Below are 23,744 nucleotides of genomic sequence, written 5' to 3'. Positions count from 1 at the left end.
TGCTTCTTTTAATGCTACTCAATAGACCCCAAAAGTGATTTTTGCTATTTTTGAAATACGCCGTGATTTATTAAACATTTTCACAACAGTCGCTTACGTCTTATGATTCTAAGCATGATTATTTCAGCCCCTCTCACTTCCTTACGCGCGTACGCTATCTGCCTTTCAGTCACTGCCAGGGGGGTATAACTCCGAGAAAAAAGTGGGTCAGAAAAAAAGACACGGTAATCTCTATGGGTGACTTGTGACGTATATTTTCCACAAACCAATACGAACTTCATGCATGTTTATAGGCCGCTGTCACGAACTTCATGCATGTTTATAGGCCGCTGTCATTGGCCGATTTTAGGCTAGCCAATGGGTTGACTCCGAATGAGAATTATATTGTCTATGGTTACGCCTTTTTTATAGTTTCTATCCTAGTCGATGGTGAGAATGTGTAGTAGTGACGTATATTTTTCAGTTACAGACTTTTATCTATGGCAAACATTAGGACCCATGGGCTCAGTACTAAAAACCCGAAGATATTGATCTAGTGAGTGGTTCATTTATGGTCACTGCTTAGAGAGCTTCGCGGACGGTCGTGTTGTTCTCCATTTGAAGATCTGCTCTAATGATTCACAATGCAACGATGTCCGAAATATAATATAATATGTAATAATAATATATGGGCCACCTGTTTCAAATAACAATACTCGAACGTGGAATCCAGAAAAAAGCGTGCGAGCGAAAAAATCTATTGAAAGTTCTGAAACTGTGGGGAATATAATTTAATAAAATAAAATATTTTTTTGTTTTAAAACCACGATATTTATTAATTTAAGAACCGACCGGTTTCGCTTTACTTAAGCATCATCAGGGTACAAATTAATACTAAACAAGAAGTACATAATGTGTGCATATATATAAAAAAATATAGAGGGAGACAACATGATACAAATATAAGCAACACAAAGACGGTCATAAAATACATTAACATAAGTGCACAAGTAATGGAAAAACCGCTAGATAATTATGTAGACTAATGGGTTATACGAATAAATCAGGAGAAACAAAACATCAACTGGCAAGGAGGTAAGGAGAACTGGGATTTTTTTATGGGTTTATTGGAAACAGACCTAATATTGGACTACTTGATATGTCTAATTGATTATTAAGTATCTGACTTTTGGTTTTTACAGCTTTTTTAATTTCTAGTGCCTCTAAATTGTTTAGTCTGTTACCATGCCCGTTTTTATGTAAGATGTTAGCACCGGTGCTATGACAGAATCTATGATCTTTATCGATCAAATGATTTGCGAATTCGGAAAAACCGTTATTATTGAGGTTTTATTGATGTTTTCTTTCTCCCGATTTATTCGTATAACCCATTAGTCTACATAATTATCTAGCGGTTTTTCCACTTCTTCTAGCATTTAGAATAACCTCCTGAAGTTTGAGCACTTTACCCCCGGACACCCTATAAAGATAACCATATAAGAAAAACCTTATTGATGTAAAAATATATTTATTGATTTTATAAAAGTTATAAATTACTTTTATAAAAGTGAGAATAGTATTTTAGTAAAGTAAAGTAATTTTTATACCTATACAAATAACTTTCGTAAATGTTTTTTGTAAAATTAAAAAAAAATAATAATTAATTAAATCCGTAATAAAACCCATATTTTGAGAACCATCTTCATTTCGACTTCGTTCTCATTTGGTCGGTGCTAACTAAAAATGGTTCTGTTTTTCTAAAATTGCAATAGATGTCGGTAATTTAATTTCATAATCCCCAAAATTATTCCTAATACGAATTCAGACACCTCTGTCGGATTCTTTTAACACTAAATATTGTTTATTTTGTGGGTATTGCCCAAATCTAAATTCTTTACGCGGAAAGCGGGCCCTTAATGGAGTTACTTGCATTTACCCTTCTTTCAATATCTCTGTCACCTTCCCATCTCTTGTAAGATAAAATTTAAATTAAATAACCACAACTATATAATCAAAAAGGATCTAAATACGTCTCCTCTGACGAAGAAACTATTGGTTTTGAAACGTATCAATCCTTTTTGATTTTTTTAGTTGTGTTCACAAAATTATTGATTTTATTTAAATTAAAATATCACCAAAACGTGATTTTGCAATTATTGAAGAAGTAATGGGTTTATATTGGAAATTGTAATTACGACAAGCCACAGAGTAAATACTTTCTTCGAATACAAAGTAAATATTTATTGAGAAATAAAAGATGGTCCTTCGAAACATGACAAGATCATTGATCGGTGCTTAAAAGCACTTCAATCAACTGAGCTTTTTATGAAGGTTATCAAACGATGAGTATATGCTGTGTCATCTGAAAATATTTAATATATGTCGTAGATCCGCTCTGCACTGCCAAAGTAAAAATATGCCAAACTGAGTTAATGGATCTTAGAGTCTACGAAAGTCAACAAAATCCGATTTTTTTACTTCTGGCAATGCAGTTATGGCAATGCGATATACCTAGCAAAACGTCAACATCACTCAAAACTCTGAAATGGTGAGCACTAGTATCATGATATTTGCACGACTTTCTGTTAAGAATTTATTAGTTACGCAATCATTTTCGGTTTTTTTTTTTTTTTATAGTGAATACCTAACAAGAGTCCCAACTGCTCCCGTCTGGAGCCAGTGAGACTATGGCATCCCCAATTGGGGGATGTTGTGAGGCTGAAGGTAAGTGGGGAAGGGAAAGAGGAAGGTGGGGAAGTACCTGGCTATTCAGATCTAGTCACTAAACACGGCTAAAGCCATTTGGAGCAACGTTACAATTCTGAATGGTGGTCTTACACCAGGGCGATACTGGTAGTATCTTCCACTCTGGAACGTGCCGCAAATATACTATATATTATTTTAATTAATTTTTAATTAATTAATTGTGAAATAAGACAAATTAATCATATAAAATTTATTTGCGCACGCCGGGTTCGAACCCGCGACCTTCGGAATGGCAGTCCAATGCGTTACCACTGGACTATGCCGGCCGTCAAAGGCTTGTCGCCGGTTTGCTAAGTCAGTTTCAAAAACATAAATTGACATACCTGAAAATCAACAAAGTATTTAAAGTTGAGTATAATTTCCTCGTTGTGTTGCGTGTTGGCTTGTCTTCCCGGCTGTGTAACAATGTCAACACGAAAACAATGTTCTCCCTACAGTCATGAATAATAAGATATTTCCTTACAAGAGTGCGTGAGAGCGTCATCCCCATATGAACTCTGCGTGATATTGACTGAGTTTCAAACGAAAGCCGCAAGGGATTAGGTGCTCTTCAATTCCTCCATAGGATGTCAGAACAGGGCCTTAACCTTTTTGCTCTTAGCGAATGTTAAAGAGGGGAAAAAGGAATATGTAATGGCAAGGGTTTCCATTATCCGATTATAATTTTCAAAAGGGTGTACGAATCCGTTTCATTTAATTCAGCAAGCTGGGTTATTTACGAAATCAAAAACGTGGTTATTGTGTTGTTTATATTGCTTAATTTACCCACCTAAAACACAACGATTTATTCAAAAAAAATCTCATCTTGATAAACCTATTATTAGGATGTATTTTTTTATTAATTTTCCGACTTCTTCCCCACAGGAAAAACAAAACCCTTCCACACACTTTTCCACAAATGATCATCTATTCAATTCACATTATGCAAGTGCATTATGTACGCATCATAAATATAAAACAATACAAGAAAAACACGTCAACTATAATTAAAAATAATTCACCGACTCCAGATATTTTCATATCAGAGGGTTCGGCTCTGTGGAACTCCTAACTGGACCTTTAAATCCTACTGATCCCTCAACGTAAATAATTTACTTTTTAATCCTACATGTATTTTTAAAATGATTTAATCTTGCATTTTTATATATAAATTTTTTGACAGATCTAATACACCTATATTTTGAATGAGAGAGCTAGATAATGCCAGTAGCCGAAATAACAATTGGTAATATTATTATGAACGAGAATGCCTTTTGTCAAGTAAAACGGGTCTATTATGACCAATCGTTTGGTCTGTTAGTATATTTTTCTGTCCAAATGTTGACTTCGTTTTTTTCTTGTTGGATGCACCTTTGATTGAAAGACCTAGTGATTTTGTTAGATTTTTAAATTCCAATACACTTATATTTTTTTACAGTATAAATATTATTTTATTATTCTTAACATTTGGGAAGATAGATTTACAAAAACCGTTTAAAGGTAATTTAAAGAGCATTTAAATAAATCTTCTATTTTATAAATGTTATTTGAGAAATTTAAAGTATATATTGATTTAAAATTTCATAAAAATCACCTCCTTAAATTTGAGTAGCCATCGCTCGAATGGTTAAAAATTTTTTTAACATTTTATTTTCTTTAAAACGGTGTCAACGAATCTCTTTCAGTAAACTTGAGGTATTTCTGAAGTCAGCATAACAAATCCATTATCGTAAAAATTTTAATCCCACTTTTGGTTATTTGAAATTAGTTTTCAAAAACCAATTCCTATAAGATATTATTTCCTAACTTACTTCGGCAAAATTACACTTGACTTGACAAATCATTTCAGGGAACTTAAAACTTTAATAATCTTGGGTTTTATGGCATAACCACATAGATGTCTTATTTAGTCAATAATCCACGACCATGTTAAATCTTCGTACCTTAAAATTAAAGTTTAAGTATATTTTTCTTCGTTATTTTTACCTAAAATACAAAAATAATAAGTTCTAAATTATCTATTAGCATATAGCTGAAATCTGTTCTTCTTCTTCTTTCGTGTGGTGGGGTGGTCAGAGGGGGACATCTAGGTCTGCGAGCCAGTCTAGGGCCTCAGGCGTCGCCATGTGGACCTCATAAATCCCGCCGGGGAATGAATGGAGCGTTCATTCGTTGACCACATGTACGGTGGTCTGCACCGCACCACATTCACACATTGACGACAAAACTGTAGAGTTTAATGAAATTTGCTTTTATCTACTTTCTTTATTTCAGAAATCATATTTTTGTTAATTTATTTATTACTTATTTTCGGACTTACTTACAAAATCAAAATCAGGAATAAAATTTTCAAAAAATGTTAAAAGTAAGAGTGAAAGATGGTATATGAAAGCAAAGACAAAATACAGATATAAACATAAGACAATGAAAGTGACAAGTCAAGCCACGACTTCACTGGAGGTCATAATAAATATAATCTTTCTTCACTTGCTTAGGACGGGTTGTTTCGGAGAATCTGAACAATTCATCAAATTTCAACGTTCATTTTCGGGTTCTGTGAAAGGTTTATTCAAGTTCTGTTTTTATTTCAGTTTTGTCAAACAACTAGCCTACAATGATATAAAAACAGAACTTGAATAAGTCTTTCACAGAACCCGAAAATGAACGTTGAAATTTGATGAATTGTTCAAATTCTCCGAAACAACCCGTCCTTAGTGAAGACAAAAGACAAAAATCATTTGTACTCATACCAAAAAAATCAAGGTCTTGACTTGAGTTGTTCAGTCTATATATTCTGGACAATGGCGTACATTATCTGCAATTAGTTGGGTTAAATTAATTAATATGTTTCATTTTACAAGGTTTTTTCAGAAAAATACACGTGAATACGAAATAACTAAGTTCCATACATTTAATTTCGAATAAACCAGAAAGTAAAACTATTTCTTCTTTAATCTCTTGGCTACTTCAATAGAAGGTGCTGCTAACCGACCATTTTCCTATTAACCATCATTGCTGATATTATTGTAGGCGTCAAATGTATTTATTGATCAAAGGAACCATCATTTCTCCGTAAATAAAATAATATCCGTGTTCCAATTACTTTTGACAGGCGAGCAAGGGGCGGTGGAGGGGAGGCGGTGTTGGTAGGGGGCGTTGGAAGAGGGGTGCGGAGGGACGACAGAGAACGCAAATTGAATTAGCCTCTGACAGAATTGGCCCATTCAATGAATTCTAGCTCCCGTAGTTATGACTCTTATTTTTTTCAATTGATGTTGTGTTAGGTAACTAGAAAGTGTTAATTTATTAAAAAAATTATAAATGCCTTATTTTTTTCTTCGTAAGCTGTCTGGCGTCCAAACATTTGGGCATAAAAAGTTGACGGTTATAAGTAACGGGTGGGTATAAGTGACAAATCGCCACATCTCAGAAGAACGAAAACATTGAAAAAAATTCCTTCATTAAAATATTAATATAATTTTTAAAATCAACATATTGCGTATAATTGTGTCAATTAAATAAAGTTGTCCGCATCAATTACCTTTTTAACTCACTTGCAATTTGTCTACCATTTCTTGTTGAAAGCAGTCGCAATGTTCGGGCAGTTTTTCTGTATTATATACAGTAAAATAATTTTTGTGACAAATAGAGATAATGATATCCTCTCTTGGATCTACCCTGCTGAGAATTTTTATCAGTGTGAATAATGTGAAATAGTTATAAGTGTATTATATACCTACTGGCTTTCCCAAAATAGTTATAAATTTTACTTTATTATTTATAATAATAAATGTTACACAGTGTTTTTTGTGTAGTTGAGTGGTTTCGGTTTCAGTCTGTGTTATGTTTTGTATCCAGCTTTTTATTTAAGATGTGTTATAACATTGTTGTGATTTTTGAATGATAGTTGGATTTTGTTGTTGAGTTTAGTACCAAAGTATATGAAGCTTTTTTGCCCAAATGTTGAATTGTTTTCAAATATTGATGTTTAACTGACATGAAGATTGTTTCGTCAGTTCTAGTTTTTACGGGGGCTTTCAGAATAATTTTTACTGTGGTTTTTTGGGGTTAAGTTAGTGTCTTCTTCTTCTAAATCCGTACGTTTAACTTTTACACGTCGATCCCATATAAAATTTATTTATCTATTATTGGTAACTGTCACCCATTGGAATCCGGCAATCGATTATTTTCTTCTTCTTTATCCCAATCATTGATGAAATTCGGTAAAGTTGTAATTCCAATTATCATCTGTTAATCGTGTCAAGTACCTTCCGAACAAAGTACCACTTAAGATTTGAGACTGTGATGATAATGTCAGCAATCTTTAACTTGCTCTTACTCCGCTTATTTGTCTCCTTATCTTGACAACCTAAGACCTTTGACGTGCACTTTAGAAAGTTTCTAGAATAGTGACAAGTTTTGATACGATGTTTTTGATGAGAGTCTTGGTAATGTGAAGGTACTTAAGTGCCGTTTATAACTATTAATGTTTGAAGGTGGCTGGAAACTACATGGTTTAATTAACCAATTAAAACTACACGGGGTCCAAGCGGATCCAACCGAAAAGTACATTCTTCTCTCCAGCTATTGTGCATGTGCATTGTGCATGCCAAACCACCGCAGCTTATTGGTTGAACTATGTTGGGAGCAGGTCGCTACTTGTCTTGTTTTCAAGATATTTAACAGGTTGGGTCCGTGCGAACCCAGCGTAGTATTAATGTGGTACGAATTTGTACCAGAAAATCACAGGTAAGTTGTTTTAAATTTCTCAATTTTGTTAAAGTTTATTATATTTTTGGTAAATATTGTGTGCAGTAGTTGTTATTATTATTGACTGATAAAAAATTTAAAGTTTTTCTCATAAGATAGCCTATGGCTTTTAATGATACAATACAAAAATCGTACCTTAACCTGGTTGTTAAGGTACGATTAAACATTGAAGAATCTCAACCTTCCACATCTCAACCTTCAATCTTCAACCTTTAAATCTCAAACTCAACCTTCAACATATTGAGCTAGGAGGGGGCGGTTGTAGATTTTGCGAAAAGGCTGAAAATAAATAACGCATAAGATGTGCATTTAACAGTGCCTTTTTGTGTTATGAGCACCGAGTAAAAATATATGTTGTTATGTGTTCGTGCAAAAAAGAAGGTTTTAAAAATTTTAATGGAGGCTGATTTTTGTCATATGAAATTAGAAATTGTTGTTGATTTTATGTTCGTAATTAGGTTGATTACGACTGTGATTTTAATGTTTTTCTATGATGCATAAACAGACGGACTTTTCAAAAATTGCTAACATACATTAAAAGACAATTTTTTTTTTTTTTAATTTCCATTTAGAACAAAGCCCATCGCATAAGCATTAATAACAAAAATGAGTTTCTTGAAAATATTTTCTTATGTATTTAAATTACCATTCAAATCACGGATCCGTACAAACCCAGCGTAGTATCGACGTTTGCCTCACAATCCGAATTTCTATCGATTTATAAAATATTTCACTTTAACACTTGCAAGTTTTAAAAAAAATGTATGTTATTTTGGAAGATAAATGTATGTTACATTTGCAAATCCGAAACGATAATTATATAAAATTCTCTCGATAGACGAAAATCACAAAGTAAGCTTAGAAAATTATTAAATGCATGTTCTGTTCTTTTATTTAATAGGTTTATAAGTAATAAAAAAATACCAGTCTATCTTTAAATGCAACTTGAATATTTGTGTACAAATTTAAGCTCTATTTCAAACGAGTAGTGTTTTATTAAATTTTTTCACAATTTTCGCATAATTATTATCGTTTTTTTATAATATTTGAGCGCTCCCTCTAATATTCTTATTTACATATATCCCTTTTAAACCGTTTCTAAACGCTTACTACGGAGCCTTACTGAAGACAACATGGAAAAGTCCATAGCTGAAATATTGACAAAAAAATTTAGAGAGCAGCAAGGAACTACAATAATAACTCTTTTACAAAGATTTTTCTTAAATATTTTCACAACTTTCGTGGAATCGTTTTTCTTTTATATTAGCGTTTTATATTAACATTCGTTATATTTTATTTTGCCATTTCAAACCATCTTCACACTCTTACGACAAGGTCTTAAGATTAAAAACCTCCTTGATGCGTTCTTCTTCAACGTGATATTGACAGCATCTCAAAACTAACCGAAAATAAACGACTTGAGCTTCAAGTTCAACATCGTATAGTACACCACATCGTAGAATTCATATAACGTACCTATTTGAATATCCAAAAAAAAAAGTTATAAGATTTTTTATGTTTGCGTCTCTACGGACATTACCTTGGATATACCCATCCTTTTATATTTTGGGCGTGACCATTTACAACTCTTTTAAAACACTAGAGGAATATTGACCCGCTTAAACACTTTTCTTCTAATAAAAGAATCTAATATACCTAACAATGAGATTCTGGTTTAAATTAATTTCCTTGTACCAGATTCTCACTCTCGAGGGTTGCGCGAGCGGCACTAATTCATTTGATGATCTCACTTGTAGAAAGAGCTTCGTACTTGCTTATTGCGGTGGATCGAAAATCAGTATGTATTTTTATGTCTTATAACGAATTTTCCGGGATTTTGTCATTCCAAATCGACTGTGTTTAGGTTAAACCCCTCAAGCAAATTTTTTTAGAAATTAGGATTTTAATTGGTTTCGTATAAAATAATTTTCAAAGTAGTACAATGTAAAGTAACGGTAAGGCATTTTCGATATTAACATTTTAATTTTTAGTTTATTTCAAGAACACCCGAGAAGAAATTAATTAGTAATTGAAAAATTGAAAACTTTTTGAAAATTCATATTACATCGGAACACGTGCTTATGTACCAGCATTTGCTTTGATAATATATAATGGTAAAATGCGAAAACATTAGGATTTTATATGAACACGTGTTCCGAAATCGTGAATTCGTATTTTATCAAAAGTTTTTCAGGATACTTATCAAGTCATTCGTTAAGGGCTCGATCACACGTTTTTTAATCGGATTACGAATAATTTGAAGACGTTTTTAATAAACTTGCAATACTTCTCCGAGTAGAAATTCATTATTTAACATCAAAGTTTTCACAAACCAATAACCGCTGTCACGTAAACTTTCAGATTCATAATTAGTTTTACAAAATTTTATTCGTTTTTTTTCGTTTGCAGTTAAGTCACTGCTGCAGTTAAATTCAGTTGTTGAAATATGCTGTGTAAACGAAAAAAATATAATAATTTTGACATCAATAATATTATAAAATTTGTACAAACTGAAGAATAAAAATTAATTACTATTATTAAACTAATGCACTGAAATTATATTGTCTCTATTGTAAAATATAGCCAAATCAAATTCAATTTGCGTGAAAACTATCCACAAGAGACCAGCAAACGTGATCAAATATCACACATTGGTAAAATTATGGTGATTCCGTCGGCTGGTAGAGAACTGATATTGAACTGTTTCAGATCTGCGGGTGTGGTGATACAGTACTGGTCAACTATCCAATGGATCAGTGGCGGGACCTCAAATCATCGTCGTTCTAGCTCAACGTCGTTTCTACAAAAACATACTATCCCAGGAGATGAAAAAAACAGTGTATTTTTTTCTGTATTTTTTATGAGTTTTTATTTCATTTAATTGATGCCTAAATATTTTATTTTTATTTATTTATTTATAATGTATTACAAAAAACATGGTAAGTAACACATTATTCCCAACTAGTAGTTAAAAACCCGCTCCGCGGGTTTTTTTCTGCTAGGCCCTGCGGGCGGCACTTCGTTGGGCTTCGCCCATTTTAAGTGATATTAACAACAGTTACATTTAATAGATAGATATTAGGACATTCACATAGAGAGGGTGAGTATATATATTGTTAAAACACGGAACAGGAAGGAGTTAATTAATAATAACATGCTAAATTTACGCATAATAAGAATGACAGTTGTTTGAATAAATGAAATTTTACGTATTTGTGATGGATTATTTCAAATGAAACACTATTATTGACTACATGTCTACAACTGATATTAACTGTTATCTTAGGTACCTAATATAATTAGCTCATAGGAGACTTGCAGTGCTTAAATATGTGTTACAACCGTCAATGTCTATAAGTTGAATCAATATCGTTTAGTTTGTCACCATTAAAGATAGTTATAAAAAAGTTGACTTAAATAATAGATTATTACATATTTATTAATTGTACCAGTGTTTATGAATAAAAGGAGGAGAATTGTGCGATGAGATTAGCAGTCGGTTTAATTAAAAGGTGTTAATTTTACTCCAACTGGTGGTAATTCTTTACCTACAACTTTTACTGTATCTAATAAAGTTTAAAGTTAGATTATATATACAACATCATCAGGAGAGTAAAAATGTATATATAAAGGTAGATTATTACAATATAGCGCCCCTGAGGTGATATCTCACAAAAGCGGCGCTATGCAAATTGTCCAATAAATGAAAAAATATAATGTTTACATTTTATTGTGTATACACCGAAGTCAAAAATTAAATATAGATTGCAATTGGGAAAGAAGAAGTGGAAGGAGGGGGAGGGGTAACAGTAGGCTGGGTTTATAATAATTAGGAATTACAATATCGTTAGACGGGAAAGAGCAGTTGAGTGGGAAAATATTTAAAAGAGAGTTTATAAAAAAATTCTTGTTAATTATATCTCCTTTTATATTAACATGTTTCCTCATTTCTAAAATTTCAAAATTATTTATAGTGAAGTATTTTAAGACCTGAAAAAAACAAATAGCATATAACCATAAAACAATATATTCATAAGACAAATAGCATTTAATAACGGTTATTCTAATAAATTGATAGTTGAAATACTAAATAAAAAAATTAAACATATTCTCTTCAAACGGTCTTTGAAATAGTGAATCTGAGTTTGCAAATCATCTTTTGAATAATGATCACACTTTCGATAAAAAAAATCAGGTCTTAAAATACTTCACTCAGGATATAAAGCACCGCAAATAAATAATTTTGAAATTTTAGAAATTAGAAAACATGTCAATATAAAATCAGTTATAATTAATAAACAAAAAAAATATAAATAATAATGAAAAATGCCCTTACAAAGTGATAAGCTTCCAGAAGAAATCTTCTTAGTAAACGCTTGTTAATCGTAAGTAGTCAAATATTGTGAGCTGCATATTTAAATATTCGCGCCATTCATTTGGTTCGTTTTTAAACCGCCAGAGGTGCGCTCTCTGTCGGCCATCTATAGCCGTGCGTATCGGCCATTGAAGGGACGCGTGATTTTTTTTATAAACGTCAAGCATAATCACGTAACTGTGGATAATTTTCATTGTAATGTAATTAATCCAAAGGATTATGAACTTTCTAAAACATATTTTCTTCGATATTATCCAAAAATTATATGAGCAGAAACGTTGCTTTTGAAGAAATCTCGTATTATTATGAGGCGATCCTATTTTAGTATGAAATCGTGTCTTAACTTTCAAGTTAGCGGAATTTAACCGAAACAGACAATTTAAATTTGACCAATCAGAGGGCCTACACCGTCCAGACGCTGGAGTATTAATATTATCAGATGAGTTGAGATAAAACTCATTACGGGAAGTACAGACACATAAAATACATTTTACAAGGATATTACACTTAAAAAAAAATACAACATATTGAAAAGTAAAAGAAAAATAAATAAAAAAGGAAAAGTGCATTGTCGAAAAAAAAAGAAAAATACATTGCTAAGAATAGTGATTTTAGAAATACTGAGAGACATCTATACACATGAAACATAGTAAACCAACATATGAAAGCGAGCGAAAATTCACTGGTTTAAAAACATTTTCAGGAAATAATCTTTAAGCGTTTTAACTAATATTTTTTTGTTAGTTACTGATTGCTTTATTTCATTAGGTAATGCATTGTATTGTCTATATGCAATATATTGTAATGAGTTAATACCAAATTTTGTTGTGTGGGTAGACGATGCTAGGTGTATTAGATTTTGGGACCGTGTTTTGTGCTGGTGTATGTCTGAATTAAATGCTGGTTTGATGTTAGTGTGTGAGGATCTATGTATTTATTTATTTATCGTTTCTTTACATTGTATCTTTTTTTTAAGTTATAATTTTTAACCTCACTAGGACAAGCCTGTGTTGAGGCTGCCTATGATTTGTAATATTGTACAAGTGATATTGTATTTAGGTAGAACCGTAAAAGGAAGTATTTTTGTCTTTAAATATATATCTTTGATATGTGTATCCCACGGTAGACGGTAGATATTCCTTATTGCTCGATTTTGAATCACTTGTATTTCTGATATTTGTTTTTTAGTAATAGTGCCCCAGATACTAACTAAATAACTCAGATGGGAGTGAATCATCGCATAGTATGTGGCCCGTAGTAGAGATGTAGAGAGAAGACCTTGGAATCGGTACAGTACGCCGGTTATTGGGGATATTTTAGATTTCACATGCTCAACATGGGAATTCCACGAAAGTTTAGAGTCTATTAATAGCCCTAAATATTTCGTGACTTCTATATTTTGGAGCTTCTCAGTTCCAAGTGTGATACTCATGGGCACATAATCCTTATTACCGAAAGTTAGGTAGTGCGTTTTTTTTATATTGAGGCTCAATTTATTAATACGCAGCCAATTAGCTAGAATTGAGACATCTACATTCATTTGAGACTCCAGGTCACTCAGGCTTGTACTGTGATAATAGATTACAGTGTCATCCGCATAAAGTTGGAGGTTTCCAGAGATACCACATTTAGTTATGTCATTGACATATAGCAAGAAAAGCAGAGGCCCAAGAATTGATCCCTGTGGCACTCCACATGTGATTTTACCTAAGCCACTCGAGACACCTTTGACTTCAACAAGACAAAATCTATCATCTAAGTAGCTTCGGAGGAGATTTAGGGGCTTCCCAACAATTCCCAAATATTCCAATTTCTTTAAGAGTATTTCATGATCGACCGTATCAAAGGCTTTTTTGAGATCTATAAATATGGCTGCCACATATTCACCCTGGTCTATATACTGTTGAAGGTTGGAGATAAAATCAAAGGCGGCACATTGAGTACTAGAATTTTTCCGAAAGCCATATTGTTGTGGTGTAAGGATATTATTCGCAGATATGTATTTTAGGAGTCTATCTTTGATTATGGTCTCAAATACTTTTGAAAAAACCGATAGAAGTGATATAGGACGGTAGTTAGAGATACATGTTTTACAGTCTCCTTTGTGTATAGGTATTATCTTTGCAAGCTTTAATTCATTTGGAAACTTTCCCGAGGACAGTGACCAATTAAAAAGTTCTGTAAGGTGATCCGCTAATTCTTCTTTACAAGTCTTAAGAACTGATGGTGTTACTCCATCGAGTCCCGGTGCTACTTTCAGCTTAGTTTTAGAGATGATCCTCAGTACCTCATCTTTGTTTGTCCTAGCCATGTACAAGGATTGGCAAGCCTTCGGTTCCACAAATACGGTATTACAGTCATCCGGGAATGACGGAATGGTAGCTGCTAGCTTTTTTCCTATTGAGAGAAAAAACTCATTAAATGCGGATGCTATTTGGCTCGGATCCTTAATTACGCAGTCATTTACCACGAGGGATTCTATTTCGTTAGTTGGTTTATGTGTTCGGTTTGATAGAATAGAGTTTATGATTTTCCAGGTTTTAGAGGGGTTATTTTGGTTTTGTTGAAAGCTGTTCGCATAATATTTGTGTTTTAGATTTCGCCTATAATTAGTAATGGTATTTCTCAATCTCTTTTTAAGTGTTACAAGAGTAAGATTACCAGGGTCTTGTTTCCACTGCTTGTGAATCTGGTTTCGTTCTTTGATTAATGTATTTAATTTGGAATCAAACCACGGAGTATTCAGTTGTACCCGACTTCTTCATCCTGTTTTTGGTGTAGTTGTACCTGATTCTATTGCCTTTTTAATGTGATAATTGAAACTTTTAAAAGGGTCTTCTGAGTTGCTTAAGTTGATCGTGAAATTGTTATCAAGAAGATAGGATTTTACTGACATACTGTTGATGATAGGTCTCGTAATCCGGGATTTGGTTCTATTATTAAAACATTTTTTTAAGTTGTTCTTATAATCAACAATAAGTATATTATGGTCACTAAGTGGATCATCAATATTCGATATAGTAGTCTGAATGTTTTGCCTATTTGATAAGATGTGATCTATTAAGGTGCAGCTTGTATCAGTGACTCTCGTGGGAAATGTTTTGTTATGTATTGAAAAATTGTAAGATTGTAAGATGTTGCAAAAATTTAATGAAGAGTGTGTGGATATGGATATGTCAATGTTAAAGTCTCCGAATATTAATGTATCTTGTCTACTTTCGTTCAGTATTTTTTCTAGATGTATTAGAAAATCCTGCATATTTGTGTTGGGTTTTCGATAGATAGCATAAATGTTAACTGGTTTCCTATCACTGCTACTAAGCGTTATACCTAAAAAGGAATTTTCATTTGAGAAATTTTCAATAATTGCACACTTCATAGTATCAATCACATATATTGCTACGCCGCCTCCTCCTTCGTTGGGGCGAGAAGCAAAAACACTTTTGTAACCATTCAGGGAGTAAAAATTTTCCTCTCCAATCTTAAGCCACGTTTCCGTAATGACAAATATGTAATCCTTGTTCGTTTGTTCAAAGTTCTTCACCGATTACTTTGAAATATAAATAATGTGCGGGACGTGTTTGCCTGCACAAGAAAAGACCGTAAATAATAAGCACCGGCACACATCAGCCCTCAACCTGGGTGATGATTTAAGTAAAACACCGTAATTTGTTCTATCCAAACCATCATAAAAGAAAGACGATTCATTATTATACTCATGATTCATATAAAGTATTGTACTGGTATACAGAACTTACAAAGGGGTGCAGCTTATAGGTACTTCCTATTTCTTACAGCCAACCCAATTCACAAGAAATAGTTATATGTATTTCAATACAACTGGGTTTTAATACACAGATAGAAAACAGAGACAATCGGAATTCTTTCAGCGATAATTTCAGATTGGAGCACATTGTGCATCATCGCACCATACGATACAGCAAATGGCGTAAGCGACTGCTCCAGCAGTGGCCAGTTCAACTGGTAGCCAGCAGAAATTGGCCAGCCTTTATGTGATCAGCATTATTTGCAAATTCAGTCGGTAGCAAGAAAGAATTTTCCAGCCTCTAGGTTGTTAGCATCAGTGCTGGTTTAGTCGGTAGCCATGAAAAATTGGTCAGCATCTAGGTTATCAGATTCAATGGCTAATTCAGTTGGTAGCCAGTAAGAATTGGCCGGCCTCTAGGTTTTCAGCATCAATGGCTAATTCAGTCGGTAGCCAGAAATAATTGGCCAGCCTCTAGGTTTTCAGCATCAGTTACCAGCAATCGGCAGCAGCAGAAATTGGCCAGTCTTTAAGCGATCAAGAGCGGTTGCCAGTTCAGTCGGTAGCCAGCAGGAATTCAGCGGCGGCATGGTCATTTGATTATAAGGGCCGGCACACGGAGACGCCCCGTTATTGTAATGATGACGATGCGTCTGGCTCAGCTGATAGAGTGCCCGCAGTAAACAGCTCGTTGCACATATTTGTAATATTTTCAAATGATTGTGACGTGATTGAGGAACAGAAGCGAATACGGCTTTCAGTTGACACACAGGAATTTATAATTTTAAATTATAACAGATCGCGTTATAACTGGAGGTGTTCCGTCCACTCGTGGTAATTCTTGAATGCCCGAATATTTTGTTTTAACTGGCTACTTATAATTTCCCCTACAAGCGTTCTTGTGACACCAATATCATCAAAACAACTTGTTTACCGTTCCACACGCAGGTGTTTGTATGAGTCAGCGTCAAGTGTTCAATATTCATTTTTTTCCGGCTTGAATCGCCTAGTAACCGATTATTTTGATGCATTTTTCAACTGGTAAATATAACTAACTAACTAACTAACCATCACGCCGTTTCCCCGCAGGGGTAGGCAGAGAGGACGGACCGCCAAACAACTCGGTCTTGGCACACACTCCTTGCCTCATTCACATTCATACATCGTCTCATACATACTCTTCTATTGTTCTGACTCTTGACATGGCCCGACTCAAGTATCTGATTCACTTGGTCGTGCCATGTCTTCCTCGGGCGTCCCCGACTTCTGCTACCATTCACATTTGCATCGTATATTCTCCTTACACTCCTTTCTTCGCTCATTCGCTCTACATGCCCAAACCATCTAAGCGTCCCTTTCTTGATCTTACTCATTACGCTTACATCAGCCTTGCACTCTTTGCGGATATCCACATTCCTCACACGATCATACATGGTTTTACCACACATACGCCTCAGGGATCTCATTTCAACAGCATTCAATCTACTTTCATCCTTTCTTTGCCAGTTCCATGCCTCACTTCCATACATCAGGGTAGGTACCAGCACTCCATTGTGGACTGCTAACTTCGCTTCTTTGGACAATTTTTTGTTAGCGCCAACTGCGTTCAGTCCTCCATTAATGGAGTTACCTGCATTTACTCTTCTTTCAATATCTCTGTCAGCCTTCCCATCTCTCGTAAACATGCTTCCTAAATACACAAATTCATCCACCTGCTCCAAGTATTCCTCATTCACAACTATATTGCACACTGTTTTCGTACTTTCTCTTTCAAACACCATTACTTTAGACTTACTTTCATTCATCATTAACTCATTCTTCACGCATACTTCGTTCATCCTAGACACGAGAGACTGCAGTTCATCCATACTATTAGCAATCAGCACCGCATCATCAGCATACAACAGGCAACATACTTTCAGATTACTCAAATTCGCGCCCAATCCCACATCTTTCAATTCTTGCATACAATTATCCATGTATAGATTGAATAACCACGGTGACATTACGCAGCCTTGTTTAACACCTTTTGTGATATCAAACCACCCCGTAAAACCACCGTTCACCCTAACACATGCAACGCTTCCCTCATATAGAGACGCAATTGCCTGAGTCAGATTCGCATTCACTCCATACTTGGACAACACCTTCCATAGCTTTTTCCTGTCGACTCGGTCGTATGCTTTTTGTAGATTTACAAAGGCACAGAAAAGTTTCTGTTTTTTTGCCAGAAACTTCTCGGTGAGCATACGCAATGAGAAGATCTGGTCCATGCACCCCCTTCCACTCATAAAAGCACCTTGCACATCCCATATTTTATATTTTGTTTCCTTTCTTACCCTTTTAATCAAAATTCTACCATACAGCTTGCCAACTGAACTTAGCAGGCTAATAGCCCTATGATTCCCACATTCCATACGTGACCCTTTACCTTTGTATAATGGCATGATCACTGCCCTTCTCCAATCTAAAGGCGTGTAACCTTCCTTTAAACATTGGTTAAAAAGATTGCACAACCATGTGAGAATTATACGGCTACCTCCTTTAAAATATTCAGCAGCAATATTGTCGAAACCGACAGCCTTACCATTCTTCATACACTTAATTGATCTTTCTATCTCATCCATGCTAATTTCGGTAACATTCAGTCCATCATCGTTCATATCTGATTCGCCGCTAGAATCACTGTCACTCACTTCGCTTTCAAAGACTTCCTCGAAATACTTCATCCATCTCTCTTTTATTTTTTCCTCATTCGTCAACATTTTTCCATCTTTCGATTTTATTACTTTCATGCTTCCGGTTTCAGGGCCACACCGGGACCTTTTGACTTCCTTCCAAAACAACTTAATGTTTTCTTGGAAATGGTTTGTCATTTTCATTCCTTCCTTCCTTCTGGTAAATATTATAATTCCTTCTGGTAAATATTATAATTCCTTCATTCCTTCTGGTAAATATTATAATTTTAAATGTAATAAAATCATTTCATGTTCGATACAAATAAAAATGTAAGTTCTCGTTTGTTCAAAATCTTAAATCTCCCAAAGTTCTTCACTGATCGCTTTGAAATTTTGACTATTTCTATATATACTTAATAAAAATTCGATTCTTGTTAGAACAACTTTTTATTTAACTTTTGGAGGTTATACCCGTCAATATAACATGTCAGAAAATAAAAAGATAACGGTCACAACTAGGAATTGAACCCAGAATCGTCTTACCGGGACAGTGTCTTAACGACTCGAGCATTGGGACCTAGTTAAAGAAGTCTGTTTTCAAGTCATACTTACGGAAGGATTAAAGTAGATTTTTATAATAACGTCCCCAATTCAGCGATTTTTTGGCTAAAAGAAATGGGAATGGGAAGGAAAACGGAAAAAAGTAAGTTTAAAAAGTACTTGTCTATTCAGATCATTTTACTAAACATAGCTGAAATGACTTCATTATATTTATACTATTCTGTTAATTTAACCCATTGATGTAACTGTTCATTTTTTATTATCATAATTATGTAACTTTTGAAACATGCCATGTTATAACATAATATATTTATATTTTATATTCCCATATGGACTTTTACAAACATGTTATACCATGTAAGTAATAACTCAGTGGACCAGTAATCAAAAGTAAAATTTGTATTTAAAACTATGTATGTAGAACCCATGCAGAAAATTAGTAATACGCTGACGTAAAAAAACGTAAAAAATAAGTTTATCACTAACAAGGTATGTTATTATAACCTTCTTGTAACTTTATCCAATGCAGTTAAACAGTATTGCCCAGCGAGTATCTAAATGGCTGAATCCCGTCTATGTATTTGGTCAATGCTTAGTCCTGATATTATTGTTGCAATTAAAAAATAAATTTCGATCTAGTTGATCTAACTGTTTTTTAAGGGTGATTAGACTCAGTAAATCAGTGCTGTTTATAATTACATTAACAATTTAAAAATTTTATTTAATCATGTCAATATGTACCTGCTGACAAACTACCAAAGCACAGGGTGCAAAACAGACAGTGCAGTTTTGAAGGGCTGGTACATATTATGTGGTGGAGCTAGGAACGTGGGAGAAGTCTTTGGAGGGTCGTGTCGTTTTCAGTCGTTACCATGGTATGACCGGACAACACCGAGCTTCACCGTCCACACGTCGCCACCCGGCTGTAATTCGATTCATGATGCATTCCGGCTGCAATTTGCGACTTCTTCCTGTGGGGCTACTCGTCAAGATGTGCAAAAATGCGGCCGAAAATTAAAGAAATCGCCTTTATAGGTGTATCGCTGCTGGGGGCCATTATATTTCTGATGTCATCTTAAGGACTATTTTTCCGAATTAAATTAAATATACTTCATTTCTGTGAGCTGCCCCGTTTTTTAATAGCCCTTTAGAACTGCACTGTCTGTTTTTCCGCACCCTGTAGTTTTGCAGGTTTGAATAAGAAAAAAAAGCACCGCCATGTTTTAATTCTCCTCAGGGTGATATTACTGGTACATTTCACTCTGAATCGAGGTATTTACGCACTAGGTAATGGTAAGACATTTGCAATAACACCAACATCTTTTTGACTGGCTCGAAAATTCAAACCCGTGACGTCCGTGAGTCCGGATTCAAGGAGCTTAACGATCTTACATGTAATTCATGCACCATGTATTCAGTAGATACGCCACTGCATAAGATCCAACGCACCTGTTTGTTGGTTTATTAATTCCCCAATGGTCAGTGGGTCAAAATGAAATTGCTGGAACAATGCGGCCCGGCCTATAAATTATTGCGTCATACCCAGAAAGCAGCCGCCCTCTGTGGACGCACCAGAAAATTATGGATGAATTTTATGCAGCGCCGCATCATTTGTGTTGTGACTAGAAAATTGTTTCCGGGTGAATTCAGGGAATTCATCGGTGAAATAATTGCTTTTTGATTGGTTAAGCCCTCATTTATGAAATCCAATTTATTTTTGTATTTTTAAACTTTATTATTCAGTGCATAAAGCGTGTCCCCATTATTTCAAACAGTCCTCCAAATATTTACGAAGCCAAATATTTGCCAGAAATTTGTTACGAAAATATTGATAGTTTTGTTGGTGAAATAAAAACTTTCTATAGGTTTATTATTAAGTTCAATGAACTTTTAACTCACATAATTGGACAGGTGATAATTGAGCACCAAAATAATTGCTTTGATCAATAATTTATTTTGTTTAAATAATTGACAGATACTTATTAGCCTGCTAAGTTCAGTTGGCAAGCTGTATGGTAGAATTTTGATTGAAAGAGTAAGAAATAAAACGAAGAATAAAATATGGGATGTGCAAGGTGCTTTTATGAGTGGAAGGGGGTGCATGGACCAGAACTTCTCAGTGAGTATACGCAATGAGTTATTGCGTATACTCACTGAGAAGTTTCTGGCAAAAAACCAGAAACTTTTCTGTGCCTTTGTAGATCTACAAAAAGCATACGACCGAGTCGACAGGAAAAAGCTATGGAAGTTGTTGTCCAAGTATGGAGTGAATACAAATCTGACTCAAGCAATTGCGTCTCTATATGAGGGAAGCGTTGCATGTGTTAGGGTAGACGGTGGTTTTACGGGGTGGTTTCATATCACAAAAGGTGTTAAACAAGGCTGCGTAATGTCACCGTGGTTATTCAATCTATACATGGATAATTGTATGCAAGAATCGAAAGAGGTGGGATTAGGCACGAATTTGAATAATTTGAAAGTATTTTCCCTGTTGTATGCTGATGATGCGGTGCTGATTGCTAACAGTATGGAAGATCTACAGTCTCTCGTGTCTAGGATGAACGAAGTATGTATGAAGAATGAGTTAATGATGAATGTAAGTAAGTCTAAAGTAATGGTGTTTGAAAGAGAGAGTACGCAAACAGTGTGCAATATAATTGTGAATGAGGAATACTTGGAGTAGGTGGATGAGTTTGTGTATTTAGGAAGTATGTTTACGAGAGATGGGAAGGCTGACAGAGATATAGAAAGAAGGGTAAATGCAGGTAATTCCGTTAATGGAGGACTGAACGCCGTTGGCGCTAACAAAAAATTGTCCAAAGAAGCGAAGTTAGTCCACAACGGAGTGCTGGTACCTACCTTGATGTATGGAAGTGAGGCATGGAACTGGCAAAGAAAGGAAGAAAGTAGATTAAATGCTGTTGAAATGAGATCCCTGAGGCGTATGTGTGGTAAAACCATGTTTGATCGTGTGAGGAATGTGGAGATCCGCAAAGAGTGCAAGGCTGATGTAAGCGTAATGAGTAAGATTAAGAAAGGGACGCTTAGATGGTTTGGGCATGTAGAGCGAATGAGCGAAGATAGGAGTGTAAGGAGGATATATTATGCAAATGTGAATGGTAGCAGAAGTCGGGGACGCCCGAGGAATACATGGCACGATCAAGTGAATCAGATACTCGAGTCGGGTCATGTCAAGAGTCAGAATAATAGAAGAGTATGTATGAGACGATGTATGAATGTGAATGAGGCAAGAAGTGTGTGCCAAGACCGAGTTGTTTGGCGGTCCGTCCTCTCTGCCTACTCCTGCGGGGAAACGGCGTGATAGTTAGTTAGTAGTTTTAAGTGTGAAAATTAAGTTACTGATCTGAATCTCTTCAAATTTTTCGTAATCTGGTTAAAAACGGGAGCGTAGGCCCTTAACGAATTAAATGATATCCTTAAACTTTTTCACTATTTATTATCAATTTAAATAAATACACTTTTTCCGATTTATCAGGAATTCACTAAAAGTTTATCAGGAAACAGCCTGCAATCCCATTTTAATCGGATTACCAATAATTTGGAGAGATAAATTATCAATACTCAATTTTCTCCGTGTATTCTCTGAATGGCTATCCTTTTCATAAGCGGTGTCACATTTTTTTTCGATTAGTGTGAATAGTATTGTTATGATGTTATTCAATAGATATCGCAATTTTTCGAGATTACTAACATTCGAAATACAAATTTCTCATTTTGAAATAATAAGGCCAAAGATTGTGAGGCAATTTATTTTTTAATACTTTCAGCTTCACAAATCCTACAATTATAATATCCCCTGATTTTTTACGGGCTTGTACGTTTTTAAAAATAATCATATTATACGTTTATTGTGCACACCGCGATTTAAAAAAAGAACGGTATTATGTATGGGGAATATGAAATTCACATGTTCATTAATGTTTTATTTTTTCTTGCGATTCTTACAATGACGTTAAATTCAATACAGGGTAGTTGAAATATAATTCACATTTTCAGATATATGCAATTTCATAACGTTTTGTAAACTGTCGCCTGGCACAATTTTTCACTAGAAAACTTTTCTGCTCATCTCGAGATCTACATGATGACGCTATTGCGTATGCGCACGAAGACGGAGTTATGACTGATTATTTGGTCGCGCAGAGTAAATTTGGAAGCTCTCATCTGACCCCTCCTCCCCGCTCAATGACGTAAGCGCACTAATAAGCAACGGACAATGGTATAATTTTAATATAGAATTATAATTACAGACTTCTTAACCTTCTCCTTTCTCACCTCCTATCCCTCCGTACTTCATCCAGCCTCCCAACATACGCTAATATTGGGGATGCCATAGTCGCACTTGTTCCATTAGCACTATAGGACAGCATTCCCATAAAAATTAAACTCGAGAAATTTTGCAAACGTAACATTTTTAAGTGATTAATTCGCTAGCATTAAATAATATATCGATTATACGTCCTAAACACGGTGGCAATTTAGTTTGTGACGAGTACTTACTTTAAATATTTGAGCCGTTTCACTCGATTCAAGATTTTTTTATAAATGATAACATGGTTTACCAAGCACCCGGGTATTTCGCACTCAATATCCACAAAACGAACGAGAGCGAAAACAAAAGTAGCATATTCTCGTCAAAGCCGTTTTCTAGAATTTTCCAAGTATCCAATCACATTTCGATCAGCCCACGCCCGGGGGCGGTAGCGAGAGGAGGGTGCCGGATGAGAGTTTAATATATGGGCATAACGCTAGGGTTGACAGAGGGTTCAAGTAATGCGACTTTTTGCCACTCACATAGATGCCGAAACTTTGCTCCCAACTTGCCGACTTACCTTTGTAGCGTTTGGAA

This window comes from Hesperophylax consimilis, chromosome 5 (assembly GCF_061612785.1).
Source record: "Hesperophylax consimilis isolate HC1 chromosome 5, BYU_Hcon_1.0, whole genome shotgun sequence".
NCBI lineage: Eukaryota > Metazoa > Arthropoda > Insecta > Trichoptera > Limnephilidae > Hesperophylax > Hesperophylax consimilis.
This window is presented reverse-complemented; position numbering follows the sequence as displayed.